The sequence below is a fragment of the Martes martes genome (genome assembly GCF_963455335.1).
Source record: "Martes martes genome assembly, chromosome: 1".
NCBI classification, from domain to species: Eukaryota; Metazoa; Chordata; class Mammalia; order Carnivora; family Mustelidae; genus Martes; species Martes martes.
The window spans coordinates 118,490,211-118,510,302 of NC_137888.1; the positions used below are offsets into that span (position 1 = coordinate 118,490,211).

The window sequence follows — 20,092 nt, forward strand, 5'->3', positions numbered from 1 at the left end:
GGGGTAATGAGCCCAGAGAGGGCAGGAACCAGACATGCTGAGCCCTGGTATGCCCAGTCAGATTCCAGGGCTCGTCCTAAGGGCCACTGAAGGGCTGGTGCAAGAATAAAGACCTGAATTTAAAAGCTACTACTTTTGCTTTGTGGAGAATCAGAGGGAGGCAAGAGTAGAGGTGGGGAAACGGGACGTTACTGCAGAAATCCTGACAAGAGGCAATGGTGGCTCAGATGAGCCCAAAGGCAATGTCTGTGGGTAATATCTGGGGGAGAGAACGGCCAGGATTTGGTGGTTAGGTATGGGGGCCATAGTGGGGCAGGTGGAAGGCTGACCCCCTGGGGCACAGGCTTGAATAACTGTGTGGAAGGAGGATCTGGTCACTGGTGCAGAAGCAAATGAGTTATGAGGGAGAGCACAGAGATAACAGATTCTTCTGTTTTCTTCCCATTTTCATACTTGCGCTCTGGTTCTGATAAATGACAGTTATGTCTGTGAACTTGAGTGGGAAGTAGCACCCAGTGATAGTTGTCAATCTGATTCTGGCAAGATGTGTCTTTAGTTTCAAAGAAGCAATTTTATACACTCGGGTTTAAAAATAAGTTATAAGATGTTAATATAGTTGGATCCTAAAATTAACAAAATAGGGACACCAAATCCATTTGAAAAACACAAACTTAGACTTAAATGGAATTAACCTGTGCATTCTTGAAGGGGCATTTCACTGGGACATAGTTTTTTTTGGGGGGGGGTCCCTTAACCTGACATGTAAAGTCTTCTGTGGCCACCTCACCCCTTCTCAACCTCACCTCCAGTGAGTCCCCGCCTCACCCCTGAACAACCCAAAAACTGCTTCTTGCTTCCTGAGTTCTGCTCTCACTACTTTCAACTTCACTTGAAATGTCCACCTCCGTCCTCCTCCCTATCTTCGCCTCCTGGTCTCCTTCCTACTCATCCTTTAAGCACCATCTCAAAATCACTAGTTCTGGAAAGACTCCTCTTTAATAACCCACCCAGGGTGGGGTGGGGTGACTCTCCCCTGATTCTGTTCCAACCACAATTACTGCCTCCAGGCTTGTCTCTCCCACTAGACTCTGACCTCCTTGTGATTCCCAGACTCACAGCACAGCATGGTTTGTTACAACGTGTTGAATGGCACTCAACTCCTGCTCATCCCCACCACCCGGCTTTGGGGTGAATGTGTCAGCTCCATGCTCCCCTTCTTCCTTCTGGCGTAAAGCCTCTCTCAGTCTGCACCTGGAGTTCTCCCCTTGTGTGTCTCCACTCTCTCCATTGCCCCGCCTGGCAGGTGGTTAGTCCTCGGGCTTAAGAAGGAGTGTGGGGTTTTCCCCTCTATATGCTACCCTTCCACCAGTCCTCCCGTACCCCCGCATCCCTGCCAGCATTGCTCATGCAGGAGATAGCCAATGAATGCTTACAGCCTTATACCTATGGGCGGTCAAGTACAAATGTGGTTGAGCCACCTGCCCTGCCATCTTGAGAGAAGCTGTCCCACTTCGTTTGGGAGGGGACCAGATCTGTGCCCTGTCTTTGGGAACAGAAACCCAGGACCTCTGGCCACTACAGCAGGCAGGCGGTCTTAAAAAACAACTTATAAAGCTCTTCCTCCTTTCCCATGCCCCAACTGCTCAATCAGAAATGAGTCCTTTTCAAGAACAGTCTTTTCCAAGAGAGAAGCTCACATCCTGAGCTGATGTGGGAACAGCCATTATACATAATTCCCTAATCACCCCCTGTCTTCCTCATCTAATTGTGTTTATTCCAATGAGCACACAGTCAAGGCAGGGTACTTTTCAGGGTAGGAGACAGTCTCCTCTAGTTGCTAAGGGGAAGAGAAAAAGTCCTTTTGAAGAGAACTATTGATATTTTTTTTTTTGAACAGTGGCCATGAATGCAATTGAGTTAATGGGAGAAAATCAAGGGCCTAGCTGCCTGCTGTCCTGGGACTCTTGATTTTTTTGGCTCTGCTAATGGGGTAGAATCTTATTGTTAGAGGAAACCCACAGGGTCATTCAGCCCAATGAAGGAGGCTCCTGCACTTAGAGATACCCACCTTCGAAGTTTTAAGTTCAGATCTAAGCTCTACCTACATATATAAGTACTTTGGGCTCCTAAAACATCAATAAATTGTGGCCCCATCACGATCAGCGTAACTTACAGACACCATCCTTGGGATCAAGAGGAACCTGGGCTCTGGTCCCAGCTCTGCCCCTAACCAGCTATGACCTGGCTCCTCTCTGGACCTCACTGCCTCAAATGAAAATGCCAGATCAGACCATCTCCCTGTCTTCTTCAACTCAAATATTTCATTTAAAAATTTTTTTTCATTTTCTTAATTTTTAAATCTATCCTTTTTTATTTTATTATGTTGTGCTAGTCCTCATACAGTACATGACTAGTTTTTGATGTAGTGTTCATTATTTTTTTATATGGAGGGAATAGCAGCTCCCTTCCTCAGAGGAAGAGATGATTGTCCCGGAAGCGTTTGCTCTTTGGTCAGCTCTGGGCCAGGGCATTGGCTCATCACCTCTGTGTTACCTCACCCTACAGCTTGGCTACAAGCCTGAGACGCTTTCTTATTAACCCTTTCTTGTACACTGTTTCTACCACAACCACAACCAGTCCAAGCCACCATCTTTCCTCCGTCGCTCTCTAATGAGTGGATGGTAATGCCACGGTCTTCTTAGACTTGTGGCATTACCATCCACTCATCAGCTGAACCTAATTCTTTTCAAAAAATTTTTTAAAAGATTTATTTATTTGAAAGAGAGAGAGCCCATGAGAGAGTGCATGAGCAGGGGGAGGGGCAGGAGGAGGAGGAGGAGAAGCAGACTTCCCGCTGAGTACAGAGCCAAAGCAGGGCTGGATCCTAGGACCCTGAGACCATGACCTGAGCCAAAGGCAGACGCTTAACTGACTGAGCCACTCAGGCGCCCTAGCCAGACCTAGTTCTTTAAACATAAATCAATTCACGACATTCCCTTTACTAAAAACTCTACCGTTTTTTCCTACCACACTTAGAAAATCCAAATGCTCTTCATAGCTTATATGGTCTGCTTTGATCTGGACCCGTTTCTTCAAACTTCTTACCCTTTTGTCTTGCTCTCTATTCAACGGCGGCTTTAACCATTCACCTATTTTCGGGAATGCCCCCAGCTCCTTCTGGTGTCAAGGACTTCGTAGATCCCATTTCACATGCCTGGAACCTCTTCTTAAACACATGCCCCGGCTTATTCCTTCAGCTTTCTGCTCAGACATTACCGGCTATCACTATATGACTTATTCCATATCCACGTGTTTGTGGTGGCATTTTCTTTCTACCTCCTGAATGTAAGCTCCACGTGGACAAGGCTTTGTTTGGTTCACAGCTGGGCTCTCAGAGAGCATTTGTTGAATGAATGAGTGAATGAACTCATCCCATCTGATCTGAGAACTTCCTGTGTGATTAACAGAAATGGAGACAATTTACGAACACAGAATTTGGAATCAGAATCCCAACTCTCTGATTCCCTCATCTGGCTCCCTCCGATCAATCCTCTTATTTGAGACAGGTTACTAAGCCTGTGTCATAGTTTGATCCACAGTAAAACGAGCCACAAATTTTTGTTGTTTTAAGTAAACTGAAGAACTCCTCGCTCGCTCACAGGAACTTCCCCCAGCCCACAGCCTCCTAGCTCCTCAGAAAGCCATTATCCTGAGACCAATGAAAAAGAATGCACACACAGTCAGCTGTCTACAACACGTTTTGTTCTGTGAAAGGCTCCAGTACACACAGTGTGTGAGCGTACCCGAGACACTTCAGCACAGCATGATTTCTCTCTCCTGCAATAGCACAGTGAATGCTAGTCCCGAAGAGGAGTGGCTCACACAATGCCAGCACCACCCGCTCCCATTGCCTGCACCTGGAGAGCTTGTAGGTGCCATCTGAAATGCCCAATTACCAGCAAGTCATTTTCTGCCCCTTCTTTGGTACAATCATGATCAAAATAAATGTCTTGCTACAGCAGGAGACGCCATCATTTTTCCAAAAAGCATCAGCTGAAACTCATTAGCAGGTGTCTGTTCTCCTTCTCCTGAGAATTGTGGTCTCTTCACTTGACAGATCAATGCCGGGGAGAAGTCGGCCTGGACACCCGAAGCCCCAAAGTTTCAGCTGCCTCCACTCTGCCACTTTAAAGTCCTTACACATCACCTGGGGTTCTTTTTAAAACATAGGTGAGGAGTTCAGGACAAACCACCCCCACCGCCCCATGGAATGTGCCACTTTGGCACATGGATTATTTTGAGCTGAAGGCACTTGAGCCCCTGCGGCCTCAAGAGAAAATTTGTATCCTCCCTTAACTACTCAGAAGAATCTAAATTGCAGGTCCTTCCCAGAATAAGGGTTATTAGCAAAGATAAATTTTATCTGAGTAACCCATCTGTATGGCAGGGCAAACATCTAATTACCAAACATCTGCTCTTCTTCTGGCCCTGTGAAGCGCATTCCTTTCCTCTGGAATCCCAGACCCCTAACCCCTTCTCCTTAATTCAGAATGACATATATACCTCATTTTGCCTGTCTTTGGAATTTCCATGTCTTTATGGATTCCCCATACTCATGCCTACTAAATTTTATTTTGCCCTGTTAATCTGTCTTGTATCAATTTGATCCTTAGTTCAGCTAGAAGAGAAGACAGCAGTTCTTGCCCCCATAAGAAGGGGACAGGACATTCTTGCTCCCTGATGATACGCACCACCTTACTCACAGATTCCGGATCAAAAAGGGCTAGATAATCTGTGCTTATAACAAGTTTCCCATCCTGAGCAGATGATTTTAATGCCAGGGGTTCAAGGACCACACTTTGAAAAATGTAGTTCCATATTTGCACCTGATGCCTCCCTTGTTTTCTCAAATCTACCCTTGCCTCATTCCCTCGTTCCCGCTCTCTGGCCACAGGAATACTGTGCCTCCCAGGAGCTTCTTGCTCCAACTTGACTTTCCACCTGCACCAAATCACCTCAGACCTTCACTCTCAGAGTGTGTTTCCTCAGTTCATATCTTTGATTAGTTCCCCACTGGTGACACAATGTGAGTCTTTTCTTCTTTAGCCTGGTATCCAAGGCTTCTGAAATAGTGTATTGAGGTCAAGGACAGGTTGAGAATAGGGGTTATCAGAAAGAAGTGACCCTGGATGGTAGTTATCTTCTCAATCTTTAACATAATAATAAGAGAAAAAGTATTGAGAACATTAAAAGTACTTAAAATGTCTGTGGATCAAGAAAGTCCTGAGGCTCAGTGACCCCTGGGAGGGGACCTCCTCTCACTGCCTCCCAGGCCCCAGTAGTCTCGCAGCCCTGCAGGATGGAGGCACCCAGGTCCTTCCTTAGAAGGTGCTCACCATGTAATGACTACTCTTCAATCAGAGAAGAGTTTGCATTCAGAAAATCAAAGTAAGCACCAAGGGACAGACTGTGGCAGGGAAGCGTGGAAAGGAAGGCAGAAAGTAGGGCAAAGAGGAATGCGGGGTTAGAGGTTTGGGGGGAAGAGTATAGAGTGCGAGGGGTACTAGAAACCCAAGCAGTTCAAGGCAGGAGGGTCTGAGCATGTCTGAGGCAGGCCTCTAGCGCTCACTCCCCAACCTTGCCAATTCTAGGTAGGGATTACTTGGAGAAGGCAGAAACAGACCCTACAGTGCCAGTCTCCTATGGCGGAGTGATAGAAAGCTCCCTACAAGACCAGCAGCATCAGAGATGCTAACATTGAAGATGTTTCCTTACCTTCACTGCAATCAGAAAGCAACTGTGATGTGCAGAACCCTTTCTCCCCTCTCTCCCCTCCCTATCGCCCCCAGTGCAGCTGAGCCTCAACCCTGCTTTCTTTCTGGCTGTTCACGCTGCCCAAAGAATCACCTATCATCTACTTGAATGTATTTCAATGGATCATGACCATGAAATAACTTACCTGAAAACTGTACTACCCCTAAACACTAGCATGGGCAAATGGATATGATTCAAGACACATTCTACAAAGAAAAACATCAGCAACTCTGAGTTAAGATTGTGAAAAACAAATGAGGACGGGTAATGTCTGTTCTGGGGAAATCTGTATCAGAGATAGACAACTACAGAAGGCAATTTTATTATGATGCAACTAATGGGGAAGAGTGTTTGGGTATGAGTATCACTTGTTTTGTCACCTGTGGGTCTTACTGGACAAGCAGTTTGAGGATGAATCTCAGCTATGGGCTACATGACCTTGGGCAAGTCTCATACTCTGGGACCAAATAATCTACCAGGGCCCTTTGAGCAATGACATCCCATCACTAACTCACAAACCCCTCAAGGGCAGAACAATATTGTTCTATATTTCTGCATTCCCGTCACCTAGCGCAATGGCATAGCAGAAAGGCTAAGAGCAGGACCCAGACATAAGATGGACTTGGATTTGAATTCTCACTCTGCTATGTGACCTGAGGCAAGTTTCTTTAATCTTTCTATGCCTCAATTTTCTCACCAGTAAGATGGGAGCCAAACTATCACCTGCCTCCCAGGAAAGATTAAATAAGAAAAAGCAAGTGAAGAGATGAGATGTTCAATCATAGGTACTCAGAAAGATGATGAATCCTGAGCTTTGAACCGCACGAACTTTTATAGGCACGTTTAATTCCGGTAACAAAATCTCAGGGTTGGAATCCAACCCTCTCTCTGATATTTGGATCCTCTCTGCCACATACCCAATAAGCAAGCAGTTGGCATTTCAAATTTTGCAGGTGGTTCTCCCTTGTGTATGTTCCCTGATCTCTCTGGGACTACACCCAGAGCACTCTCCTTCTTTGCTTTAATCCTTTCTTATAAAAAGGGTTTATCTCTAGACCCATCATCATTCTGGTCACTTTTTTCTAACTAATCATTCCATGTGCAACCCAAAGCGCTCATCTTTTATTATGCAAAGCTGTCAGTTGGATCATACAATGTCCAGACTGGTTTAGTATGATTAAGGGGGCACAGTCACTGGAGCTAGTAAAAGACTGAATCTCTGCAGTTTGAAAAAAATTGCTCTCAAATCCTTTTTACATATTCTCTGGCAGGCAGGAGCTGACATAGTAAAACCTATAATTCTCCATGTGAGGCTCCAGAAAAACTGATAGAAACAGGTGAGATTCATTTGTAGGACAGGAACTATGGACTTTAATATTAATACAGTCATTCAGAAGGGAAAGTTATTGAGCCTGATAAATTCTGCCATCACTGCTCCTTCCTAGCTCACCTGACCGGACTGCTTATAATAAGGCATTGTTTTTAAGGAAGGGCCTTGGAGCCTCAAACATCACTGTCCTATCCATACCACCGAGACCATTCCTCACCCTTCCTGCCTTACCTTCCCCCACTGCTCTGCCAAGAGTGGGTATCCAGTTAGACTCTCCCCTCCCTGTCCCCGGGCTGTCGCTTAGCCCTCTGCTTCCTGACCTTCCCTGGGAACACCAACTCTATTTCCTCTGCCTGAGCTCCAAGAACCACTGCCATCCCACTCCAACCAAAAGGAACATTCCCTGCTTTGACTCTACCAGCCCATTGTTATTTTGCTTCTTTGTCTCTGAACCCAGACAGCCGTATGCCATTCATTCATCCTTCGGTGAATATGTCTTCTCTCAAGTGAGGGACCTAACTCCCAGCACAGGGCCTTGCATACGGGAGGTGTACTAAAACATTTCATCAGTTTATTCTTGTAAAAAACAGAGGGAGAAGATAAAGAGAGGAAGGCAAAACAAGATGGCCTGCAGAGAATATTCAAAAAACCATTACTCTAGCTAGGGAAAAAATGGAATGGAAACCGTATCTGTAAGAAAGATCAAGAATCTAGCTACTCCTTCTTCTTCTCAGTACGAAGTCAGGTTATCTGGGCTGGGAAGTGGTCCCTCACATTCTGGGAACACACAGGAGTTAGGGGAAGATAAGAGACAGAAGTGGAGATAGGCTGATGTTGTCATGGGGTGCCCTGTTTGGCTCTTGCTTGGTGCTAACCCATTCTAAATAGGAAAAACAATAGCACTGAAAATTATTCCGCTAGTGATACAAAAGCAGGTGTGCCCCATCCATACTTTCTGCTGCTCCATGAACCCCAGTTCCAGTTTGATCCTTAGAGACTGATTTCCACTGCCTTTAAGCCCAACAGGGAAGAGAAACCTGAGCACATCTGTTGGGATTGAATCAAGGGAGAGCAGCCACAAGGGTGATGTGCCAGGCCAATTCTGACCGCAGAGGTTTCAATGGTATTTCTTTGTCACTGGTGTCTATCCTTGGTTTTCATCTTCTTGCTTTACTCTGCTTTGGGCCCTTAATGGGCAAAATATTCCTACTTGGGCAAAAATCATGCCCGGAATTGGCAACGCAGCAAGCAGGCAGGCAGGCAGGCAGAGGCTGCCTCACTGTCCTGCCCTCTCCCTCAACCAGCTGGCATTCCTGTCTCTTTGTCTTCTGTCCATCCCTCGCCTTCCTCTTTTTCTTTCTCCGCCCATCCCAAGGATGTCAGTTTCTCTGCTCTCCATCTTCAAATCTCTCTCCCTTCCTTCCTCTGTCCCCGTTGGCTATCTGTCTCCCTCCTTTCCCTGTTTTGGGCTATATGCACGTGTCGGTCTGTCTTGCCCCTCTCTATCGAAGCATGCATGTGTGCTTCCTGTCTCTCTCCCTGCTCTCCTTCTCTGTCTACCTGGTTCCTCTCTTGTGCAGCTTTTCTCTAGGCTACCTGGACTGGGAGCCAGAAGCCTCAGTTTCCAGTCTGGGTACTACATTAATGAGCTGCGTAGTTGCGGCCACGTTATTTCATATCTCTAGACCTCAAGTTCTTCCATCATAGTGTAGGTTAGATTAGATGGTCTTTCAGATCTCTGACAGCTCTGAGGTTTGATCACTGAATGAAACAGAACTTGGCAGACCCTCAAAGCAGTCACTATTTTCCGAACAGGAGAATCATGCTGGGGTCCCAACAGCACGAGCACCAGGGGGCGCCCAAGTCCCACTCAGAGGATGGGGCTGCTGAACCAGACCACACTGATGGAGGCCTTCCTTTCTGCTAGGCTGCAAGGGTGCTGAGCCTTGTCCTGGTCTCTCATTCAGTCCACTGGGATAGGTACTATGATCATTCCAGAAGCACCAGAGGTGGAATCCCTTGCCCAGTCCTGCAGCCAAGACTTGATAACAGGATTTATGCACAGGGGTCTGACTGCAGAGCCAGTGTTCCTGGGCAGAATCCTGTATTCTTCCAGCCATGGACGCTTGCTCGCCAGCTCTCCACTGAGGCTGCTGAGTCAACACCTCTGGACCCCGAATGTGCTCAAGAATCTTGGGCCCAGACCATATGGATCAGTCGATTCTCTCCTCCCTCCAGACCCCAACTCTGCCTTCTTGTGCCTCGGCCTACAACTGTTCCATCACTACTCTACTGCCCTGCATACTGATGGCACATTCTGCTCAAACTGTTCTTTATAGTTTCACATGCGGATGTCTTGTTCTAACGAACCAGGCATCTTGCCAGAGCGTCACACAGTGCGGTTCCAGGCCCACGGCAGAAGACCGAGCTTTCCGAAGCACTGATGAGCACCAGCAGACTTCGTGAGCCCTGAGGCTATGTCCCTGTATCCTCCACCCTGTCTGTAAATACCTGGGAGCCGCGAGAAGTTCCCATCAGCATCCCTGCAGGCAGACTGCAACTACACATGAGCAATTACCACACAGGCCATGGCGGGGAGGGTGTCAACGGTGTCCACCCCACAGATACAGAAACTGGGGGTCCTCTGATCATAATTCCAGCTCAAGTCAGCAAATATAAAGAGAATCCCAACTTCATGGCAGATAGAGCCAAGAGTTGGGAGGTGCACAGAGAAGCAGCAGCCATGGTTTCTACTCTTCAGGAGATAGAGAATCAATGAGATGAAACATGCAAAATAAAGATGATAAGTATATAATGTTTCTGGGAGTCAGGAGAGCCAAGTCCAAATCTTTCAACCTAACTGTTGAGTGCCTCACATCCAGAAGAACTCTGATGCACCAGCTCAGACACCTGCTGGGCACCAATGACTGACTAGGAATAAGCCAAGCACTGGAGACCCACCAGTGGATTCAGCAGCCCTTGCTTCTCCACACTCGCCTGTGCTCCTCTGGGCCAGTGTCACTGACATGGGGAGTGGGAGCCTGTGTGGGACAATGGGGGAATGAAGTTATGTTCCAGAAGTGAGAGTCACACATCCAGAACAGAACAATGGAATTACCATCCTAGGGATTGGGTCCTCATGGAAAATCTGAACCCATCACATCAACCTCATAACATTCTACTCGCTTTTCCTCAGTGCCAACAATATGATCAGTATGGTGGAGATGAACAGATAGCATCTCAATTCCAGAAATACTCTCATTTTTTAATTAACATACAATGTGTTATTTGCCCCAGGGGTACAGGTCTGTGATTCATCAGGCTTACACACTTCACAGCATTCACCAAGGCACATACCCTCCTCAATGTCCACCACCCAGGAAATACTCTCATTTATAAGAGCATGACATAGAATGGCCCCAGGTGTACCTCTTACTATTCTTTCTTCCTAGCTTCTGTGTGGATGTCATGGTGGCCACAGAAAAGTCTGGATGTCACCTTCCTGCTGGGGAGGCCTTTTGCCCACCCCTCTCACAGCCCCTCTGCCCTCTCTCCAGTGCCCACCCTGGGGCAAAAGCCACAGAACCAGTGGGAGGGCAAGGAGCACACCAAGGACACGGCACAACCTGCAGCCAGGTTCCCTCCATGAGTCACTCCGTATTCCCTGAAATAGTCACAGGCCCGTGTGTGCCTCCGGAGGCTGGCACCTCACTCTGTCTCAATAACAGATGGACTCTGTGCTCCCCTCTGCCCCAGGATGATGTATTTATCTGGAGAGTTCCAGATGTATTTCTCTGGAGTGTTCCAGATGGCACAGATTCATTTGCTTGTCCATTCCCAGCAGGCCCCACAAGGGTTTGGGAGCCAGGGCCAGCACATAAATGCCCTTATGTGCCCTGAGCCTCTCTCCTGAGGCTCAGGTGTTGCCTCTGATGAGTCAGTCACTTGACCCAGCCTGGGGCAGCAGGGGTGCCTGCAACAAAGCTGGGCAGCCCAAGACTTGGAAACGCTCCTGAAGGTCTGTGTACTTGCAGGACTGGTCGCCCAGTGAACCCCTTCCCAGAGGGTGTCACAGCCAGTGACAGGATGCTTTGGTCTCCTTCTCCCCTCCCTCTGTCTCAGGGCACCCAGCACTGGGGCCCCTCCCAATAGCAGCTGCAAAGGGGACCACACTCCAAAGACATGTCCCACTGGCTCTTGTGTTCCCTGTGTATTTCAATACACTTTTTTTTTTTAAAAGATTTTATTTATTTATTTGTCAGAGACAGAGAGAGAGCGAGCGAGCACAGGCAGACAGAGTGGCAGAGGGAGAAGCAGGCTCCCCACGGAGCAAGGAGCCCGATGTGGGACTCGATCCCAGGACGCTGGGATCATGACCTGAGCCGAAGGCAGCCGCTTAACCAACTGAGCCACCCAGGCGTCCCTCAATACACTTTTTGATTACAACTGGCCAAGTCCACAGAGGGCAGAGAATTGTGAAATGTTACTTTATATGTACAAACTTGAAATTATGTGCTGGCCACAATAAGGTCTGACAGCTTGAGTGCCCCCACCCTTGCCTGTCACCGTGAAATCAGCAGGGAGGTGATGTTAGGTCCCAACTTCGGTCTCCAGCTCCCAACCAGCTCCCCATGCCCCAGAATACCCATACCAGAGCAAAGCTCCCAGAGGTCCCCAAAGAGACAGAGAAAGTACGAGGGGAAAAGAATGGGCTATTTCATTCAAAAGGGTATTCATGGCAAGGCTTTCCTTTCATGGTTAAAACATAACCATTTCTTTATCATTCACAGTAAAGGGAAAAGCTATAACTGGTGTAATAATGCAAAAAGACAGATTAAGCCAGAAATAACCTCTAATCATTAAGAGCCCATGTTTTCAATCTCGTTTGCCAAGACCTGGCCGAAGAATCCCCTGAAGGTCCTATACCCCAACCACACCCCAGCTTCAGCAGACCATAAGCATCCTCGATGGAGAAGTGAGCTCATTGTGCATGGTCCAACTCTGACAGTGCTCAAATACCACCCCCCTGCACCCCCACCCTGGACTCATCTAGAAAGCTCCTGCTTGAGTGAGGGTCAAGCTCTCCCCCAAAGAATACCAGCCATGCAACCAGAAGGAAACGCTCTGTCTCCCCTTCCGCACCCCAGAGAGGGAGCTGGCCCATGTCGGGGTAGGCCGCTTAGGCAGGAAGTCCAGAAGGTACGTGTAGGGTGGGGTGGGGGGCAGCTGGGGCTGAATGGCCCCTTTCCCCCCAGGCAGCAGGGGTTCCCAGACCTGATCCCCCTGGGTCAGGGCCTCAGGCTGTCTGACTGCCCGGGGTTGCATGCCCTGCGGGGGCGGCCCATTACCTGCTGCACATCCTGCTGGAAGACACAGAGCTGCAGCCGCTGGTGGAGGCGCACCTTGCGGTGCTGCCAGATGCTCTCGAGCCGCCGCTGGTGGTGCAGCACCTCGTGCACCACGTCTAGCACCTGGTGCACCGCCTTGGAGTAGTTGGCCGTGGCCGTGAGGGACTCAGAGTTCCCGGGGCTCAGGGGCCGCTGCAGCACATCCAGCAGGGCTTTGCCATCCTGGCTGACCTGCAAGAGGAAGAGGTCAAATCGAGGAAAGCTTGGAACGGGCAGGGGCCCAGGGCGATGGGGAGGGTTGGCTGGCTGGGGGGCTCCCTCACAGGGACCTAGAATCCCAGGACACTGGAGGCATGCACCAGCCAGAGAGGCCCAGTGCTCAGCCCGCAGCCTGGGGGAGGGCAGAGCACACGAATCCTGGGACAGGGGCTGCTCAGTCAGTGTCTTTCCCCACCCTTGCACTGGGCAGGGACTCCCTCTGCCTTGATCCTCAGTCCCCAGCACTCAGAACAGAGCCTGGGCCATTGCACATGGTACATCTTTTGACTGATTCACTGGGTAGGTCAAGTGGCAGAACTTCAGTTCAGAAATGAAGCAAAATATAAGTTAATGCCATAAACCTCTCTCCCTCTTTCTTCTTCATCTCCTCGACCTAGTTCTGAACATCTTAATGTGTGACCGGAGGCAAGTTACTTAACTTCTCTGGGCCTCAGTTTCCTTGTCTGTAAAATAGGGATAGAAAGGGGACAACCTCACGGAGTTGTGGTGAGGACTGAGCGAGTTAACATGGGGAGTGTTCAGAACAGGGCCCGGCAGGGAGGACTGGCTCCTCATTCTGTTTTCACCATCAGCATCTTTATCAGCACCATTTCTCTCTCCCGTCTTCCTGATTTCCTCCTCATTTTCTTTTATATTTACCCTTATTTTGCTCTCCTTCTATACAACTTCCTTGATTTCTCCTGAGAGTGGTAATATCCCCGTCTTTCCAGAATATGCAGGGTTAAGGGAGGGACCCTAAGACTATAGACCTAATAGTCATGCTCATATGCTCCCCAACATCCACCCTCAGTGCTGAGACCTGTGGGGCTGACAGCCTCTGTCATTCCTTATTGGAATCTGGGTACAATAACAGGCACCCGTATTTCTGGAAAGAGGCATCATCTGATCAACACCTGTGGCTCTCCAGTGCTGGCCAAGGACCCAGTAGACCATGCCTATTTTCAGTTTAAACCAGTGGTGACCAGGGATTTTAAGGCCCTAAATTGATTTGGTTAATGATTAAATCAAAGTTGGTTTGGAGTTGAAACGATCTTTCCCTTCTAGCAAGGTGGGGAAGTAAGCATGCTCCTACCTCCTGCCTTATAATGATGAATGAGGAGCTGTTTGCTGGGCTCCAGCCTCCCTCCACCCTACCCTCACATCTGATGATAGCTTGCTGAGGGTTCGGCAACACATAGGCAACACACCCCCTGTTCATGGGGCAACAGAAATGGTGTGGGGCTGGGAGGGCAGGTGACTAAGAGGAATACTAGGCAGAGAGTACTGTAGCTGAGACAGGAGAGGAAGCCTGGCTGGAAGCATACAACTGGCTAGATGACCACCTCTACCCATATGCCTGCCTCCAGAAATGCACTGCCAGGGGAGGCGAAGAGCAAGGGCTTCATCAGTGATACAAAGGTAATACCCTCCAGAGATGTGAGTAAGACAAATAGCCTGTAGCCAAACCCAGGAGAGCTTTACTCAGGGAACTCCGAGCAGATAGGCTCTTTGGCACCGTTCTATGTCCAGGTCCAGGGTGGTTAGAGATGAAGGCCAAGTCCTAAAATCCAAGTAAACAGAGCTCTAGCTCTCTGCCTCAGTCTGCAAGTGCAGGGACAGGGAGGCAGGGACAGCCCACTGACCTCTGATGTGGGCTTGGAGGGAGTGTCTGTGTCCCCCAGTGCTGGGGCCTGAGAAAACACGGGGAGAAATATCGTGTCACTCTCTGACACAAATGACCCCCCCCCAAGTGTGAAACATGTAAGCCTGATATGAATCTCACTTGTAAGCTCTATGATCATACCTTACAAGGAGTAAATTTAGAGATTCTTGACCCATGGGCATTCTTGACCCACAGTTCTTTTCTAAGAGAAAGCCTTGGGCCATTTGGATCAAAGCTGATGAGATCAGATCTGGCTCACAAGTCCTCCCTATTGCCTCCTCTAATACCAAAACACGATACCATTTTTTTTCAGCACTAATTACTGTCAGGCATGGGGCCACGGACATTACGTGGGCACTATCTTTGTAACTCTTCAAACTATAGGCAAGTGTTATCATCCTTATTTCACAGAAGAAAGTGAGGCTTAGAGTACCTACGTAACTTGCCTGAAGTCACACCGATAAGCAGGGGGTTAAAAGTCAAACTTCGCTTTGACTGTGGCAAAAACCTTTACTCTCACCCAGAAGCCCTTGGTCTTTGACTTCAGCATGCGACAGATTTCCCCGGGGTAACATTAACTAAAATATAGGTTCCAGGTCCTACTTCTTCACATTCTGACGCAGTCTGAGGTGGAGCACAGGAACAAGTCTGAGGCAGGTGGTCCCAGAAACCACTTGAAGAAACACGGTTCCAACTCTCCTTGCTGTATAGGCCAGATGTGAATTCACTTTCCCCTCCTCATTCAGCTTCCTTACTTAGCCCATCTCTTTACGGCCCTCGGCCTCTCCCTCAGAATTCACGCTGGTTAGTCAACTCACTCACTTGTGTATGTCCACAAAGATGCACCCATATGCCCCCTTCCTTTTCCTTGGAAAGCAAAAGACCCCCCGCACCCCGCCTTCTTAACTTGAACCATGCACCCAGCCTTAGATTTTTCAGTGAAATAGTCTTTTAACTTGTCCTTCACTTCTGTGGCAGCTTCTCACTCCTGCAAACACTTCTCTCCACCCCATGGTGAGTTCTCCTCTGTACTTTCTGGTGAGAAAATGGGTATTTGTTGACAAGTCTCTTCATTAAAGGGGTGGCAGGCCTGGCGTGTATACACCTGCCCACCAGCCAGAAAGCACCCTGAGGAGCACAGCCTTGCTTCCTCATATCTGTGTCCCAGGGTAGAGAGTCTGATCTTCACGCATAGGGTGAGGGAGGTGTACGTGCATGCACGTGCACACACAGGCCCGTGTGCGGCAGATGGAGCCCACTGAAGGCTGCATTGTCTCTGCTTCCTGGATGGAGATCTCATTATTCATAGCTCAAGGATCTTAAAGATGTCTTCAAGGGGAGAGAGATGACGTCTTTCTTCATGGTCCTACCCAGGCTATTACACAAGGTACAGGTCAGTGCTCTTGTCGCTAACCCACATCCACACACCCCACGAGCCCCATGTGTCCTGCAAGGTCCTCACCTCTGTGTAGGCCTGGGTCACCTGCTCATACAAGGACTGGTGGTGGTGGATGGCCAGCTCCAGGTCCTGCATCTCGGAGGGCAGGCCCCCCTCACTGCACATCTTGCACCAGGCGTCCACTCCCGACAGGAACTGGAAGGACATAGCAGCTGTGTCAGTGCGGGAGCACTGGGGGCAGGCGATGGACCTTGGGAAGAAGCATCAGGACCTCTGGGAGCCTCAGAGGCCAATGCAGAGGGTGGAATCTTTCTCTTTAATTCTACAAACATCAATCCCACGAAAGAAGCCGGACGTGGCACCTTTGTAGGAAGTGTGGTTTCCACAAACAAGGATGACTGTTGTGAAACTGTTGGGGTACGAGCCACCTGGGTGTTCAACAGGCTGTACACTGACTACAATGTGTGGGGACAGCTCACTATCTTACACGTACACCTCAGAGCTTCTCGTCCTGTACACACTCACAGGCACACGGGAGAGGCTGCATGCCAGGTAAAATGGGATGTTTCTCCACGTGGACAATGGGTTGTGAGGAGGAACAGAGAACAGCTCCTACAAAGCCATCAGGTACCCCAGGGAACTTGCAGAGGCCATTCCCACAGGGGATGGAGATGAATGCTCCCCGAGCTCCCCACTGTTGGGTCAGTATGCTTCGGGCTGCAGGAGGGAAGGGGCAGCTGAGGGGGACAGACGGCACCATGACAATGGTGGCACTGGTTCCTGGGATGTGATATAGAGATACAGATCTCAACAGAAAGCAAATTATTTAAAAATTAAAATGAACAACTGTGGAACACCCTGGGTCTCCATGCACAAAAGGTGAGCTAACTGAAATCACTCAGATTTATTGGGTGGAAAAACACACCTCTAAAATGCATATAATTCTTCACCCAACAGTCTGGAATGGTTTTGTCTGCGATTCCTCTCGCCTGGGTGCACAGCTCCATTTAAATTAATTGCCTAAATACCTTTTTATCTCGTTGCCCAGAACAGCCCATATGAGGACAATAAGGATCTGCCTAAATGAATGCATAATAGCCTTGAAAAAATAGCCTCAAATCTGTTGTTTGGTGTGTGTTTGTTTTTTCTCCCCCAGCTAAAAGGAAGCATGGTTTATGAGTTTCCCTGGAGGACCGGTACTACCTGAGGAAATTGCATTAAAAAATAGATACAAATAAAATTGCTTCTGATCCAAAGCATTCTAAGCCAGGCAACATCAGCTAGACGCCGCTGACTCCGCCCATCGCCCCTGGGTCGGGCATCGAACTTTTCGCAACCCCTGGAGTTCCAGTCCGGTGTCCATCAGCTCGCAGGCCCTGGCCTAGTGGCTGTCCTGGGTAGTTTTTCATTCTGGATGTTCGTATCCCATTAGGCCAGCCCTTAACAATTCTGGAAGCGTGCTGGGTGCCATCCAGCCTCGGACTGCATATGCTTGCTAACATCTCAGCAGCTTCTTTGCTCCTCCAATAACCATTTCATGGAGGAACCTGAAAGCAACTTGATGTTCGTCTGTCAACCATGGCAGAAGCACCTCTCCAAGGCCCTTTGGATTTCTCTGTAATACTGTAACAGAGTATTCTAAGAATCCTACAGCAGACCACACAAAATGGTCAGCTCAAGGAGAGAAAGGCAGGAAGAATACAGGAAGGGAAGCACTGAGTCTCCCTTGCCAATCTGGACAGATTTTGAAGAAAATGTGCAAGTGGTAGGGTTGAAGAGAGAGCTGGAGATTTGACATGAATGCTCTCCTGGGCCTGGGCATGAACTAGTCATTATCAGTCATTACCACCATGATCCTTAAAAAAAATGAAAAAAGGTCTAGATTCCTTTCAACATGTGGGGCGGCCCCTGACTTGTGACACAAGTATTTCAGTCCTTGGGAAGGTCTCAGGATTTCTCCTTCACCTCACACAGGTGAGGGAAATATAAACATACCAGGATAATATGTTGCATAAATACAGTAGTAATGTCTAGCATTTAAAAAGCACAATAAGCACCTTACATGTTCCATCTCTAATTCTTATATTAGCGCTGTGAGATTTATGATTATCTTGCATTAGAGATGAGAAAACAAGCCAAAAATGGTGAGGGGACTTGCCTAAGAGTTAATGATTGGAAGCTACATGTGCCTGGCCGCAGAGCTTAGACTCTTTCAATTATCCCATGCCGCCTTCTGTGTTAGGTGGGCCCAACGCAGGGAGAGATTTAAGGTATGACCTCATCTAGGCCTCTCCACCATCTGTACGCTACCCAAATGTCATACAAAGAAAGGAATTTAGAGGTTAAAACCACAAGCTTTAATGTTAGACACATCTCAGGTGAAATCCCAGCTGTTCATGGATTATGTGATTTTCACAGTGGTGTGTTAGTAAATGTTTAATCACCAGCATATGTGTGTGTGTGTGTGTGTGTGTGAACACACATAGAACATAAGTAATAAAAAAATGTAGTAAAGTAACCAAGAGTGACAAGTTTTGAGTCTCTATTACCTTTGTTTTTAATATATTAACCGTAAATTTATATAATTTAGTTTTAAGTAATGGCTATGTTTAATAACCGGTTCACAAATTTCACAAACATTTGACATTTGGCTCCCTGTAGGCTGCTTAGAGCCAGCTCCAACACACCATCGGTTCCTGGGCAGGTCATTAATCTCTCTGAGCTGCCATGCTCTTCTCTGTGAAATGGGTGAGTAATGTCACTGACCAATGCAAGTAAGTAAATAGAAACAAATACTTATTATTTTTATCCACTGTGTAATTATTACATTATCACTATCCATAGCAAATGCTTCATGTAAGATTAATTTCCTCCTGCTCTCAGCACTCAGTGATCAGTATCTAGATTCACCCCTTCTGTCTACGCTCTGGGAATGTGGTCAACACACACGCACACACACACACACAACCATAAACTACCAAAACAGCTCTAGGTCCCTTCTTGTTGGGATGTTAAGCAAAGCCACCTGGAGTGACCAATGTGTCCTTGTGTACACAGGAGCGAGGAAGGTGGTAGAACACAAGTTACCGCTGCAATGACTCAGCAGGGTCTTGACTGTTTCCGGGAGAGAGGAGGGACTCTCTACACAGACAGTGCTTATACTCCCACCGTTTCAACCAACAGCCCCCACAGCCTCTCCCTTGGCCTCACCTGCTCAGCCTTCTGGTGGAACACTGCAGACATGGCAAGGATTGTGCTGCGTTCATCCAAGGCAGCTGCGAAGCTCTTCCACTCCTGGTCCAGCTGGGTGGAAATCTGCTTAATTTGCTGCGAGGCATAATGACCGGCCTCAGAGAGGCGGGAAGCCACGGACATGATGCGGTTGATGTTGACATAGGCGTTCTGGGAAGCAGAGGAGGGGGAGCACTTAGTGGGGCAAGCTAGAACGACACCCGCTGAGCGCTTTTGGGGGTGAGTGAGTATTTGGGGAAGGAGGCTACTCAGAACAGAAAGTCCAGCCATCAGTCAAGATTTAAATGAAGAGAGCAAATGAAGAGAGCATATTGGAAGAACATTCTTCCAGTAATAATTATTATTGGGTAGGTACGCTATGTTATGTGCTCTGTATGTATTAGATCCTTTTAAATTTTACATCCTGGGCACCTGGTTAAGCATCCAACTCTCAATTTTGGCTCAGGTCATGATCTCAGAGGGTCCCAGGATCAAGCCCTACAATGGGCTCCACACTCCACGGGGAGTCTGTCTGCTTCAGATTCTTTCTCCCTCTCCCTCTGCTCTTTCCCGCCTCTATCTCTCTTTCTAAAACATATAAATAAATCTTTTAAGAAAAAACAAACAAAAAAGAATATTCTTCCATGCTAAAAATCCACATCTGAAACCAATGATGTACTGTATGTTGGCTAATGGAATTTAAATTAAATTTAAAACAAACCAAAATGGTGGAACCCTTTCTTATCCTTACTAGACTTTGAGATATTTCCCTACCTAACTCCAACAAGGCATCTGTGGGTTATCCCCAAAAAGCATCTGTAAGGCTCTCCTGGCCCTGCTGACTTCTCTCATCATGTGTTTTGTTTACAATCGTTCCCATCTTTGATTGCCAATTAAAAATTCATGACCATGTGTGCTGTTTCCTACCAGGCCAAGAGAAAACCCTCCAGGAAGGAACAAGACAAAAGAAAAACCCCACAAACATAAGACAGTAGCGAGCATGATTATTTTTAACTGCTACCTCCTATTAATTGTCTGAGGTGTCAAAA

The 20,092-nt window shown here is 47.9% G+C and overlaps 1 protein-coding gene across 1 annotated transcript in view; it reads right to left on the reverse strand.

Annotated features, from left to right (window-relative positions):
• The window catches only part of LOC308345505 (kalirin-like), a gene marked incomplete at its 3' end in the record, with an annotated part of 186,222 nt that extends 173,606 nt beyond the window's left edge, over positions 1 to 12,616 (reverse strand). The window contains exon 1 of the mRNA XM_080807708.1: positions 12,493 to 12,616. The remainder of the gene's footprint in view (positions 1 to 12,492) is intronic.
• Between the last annotated feature and the right edge of the window lie 7,476 nt (positions 12,617 to 20,092).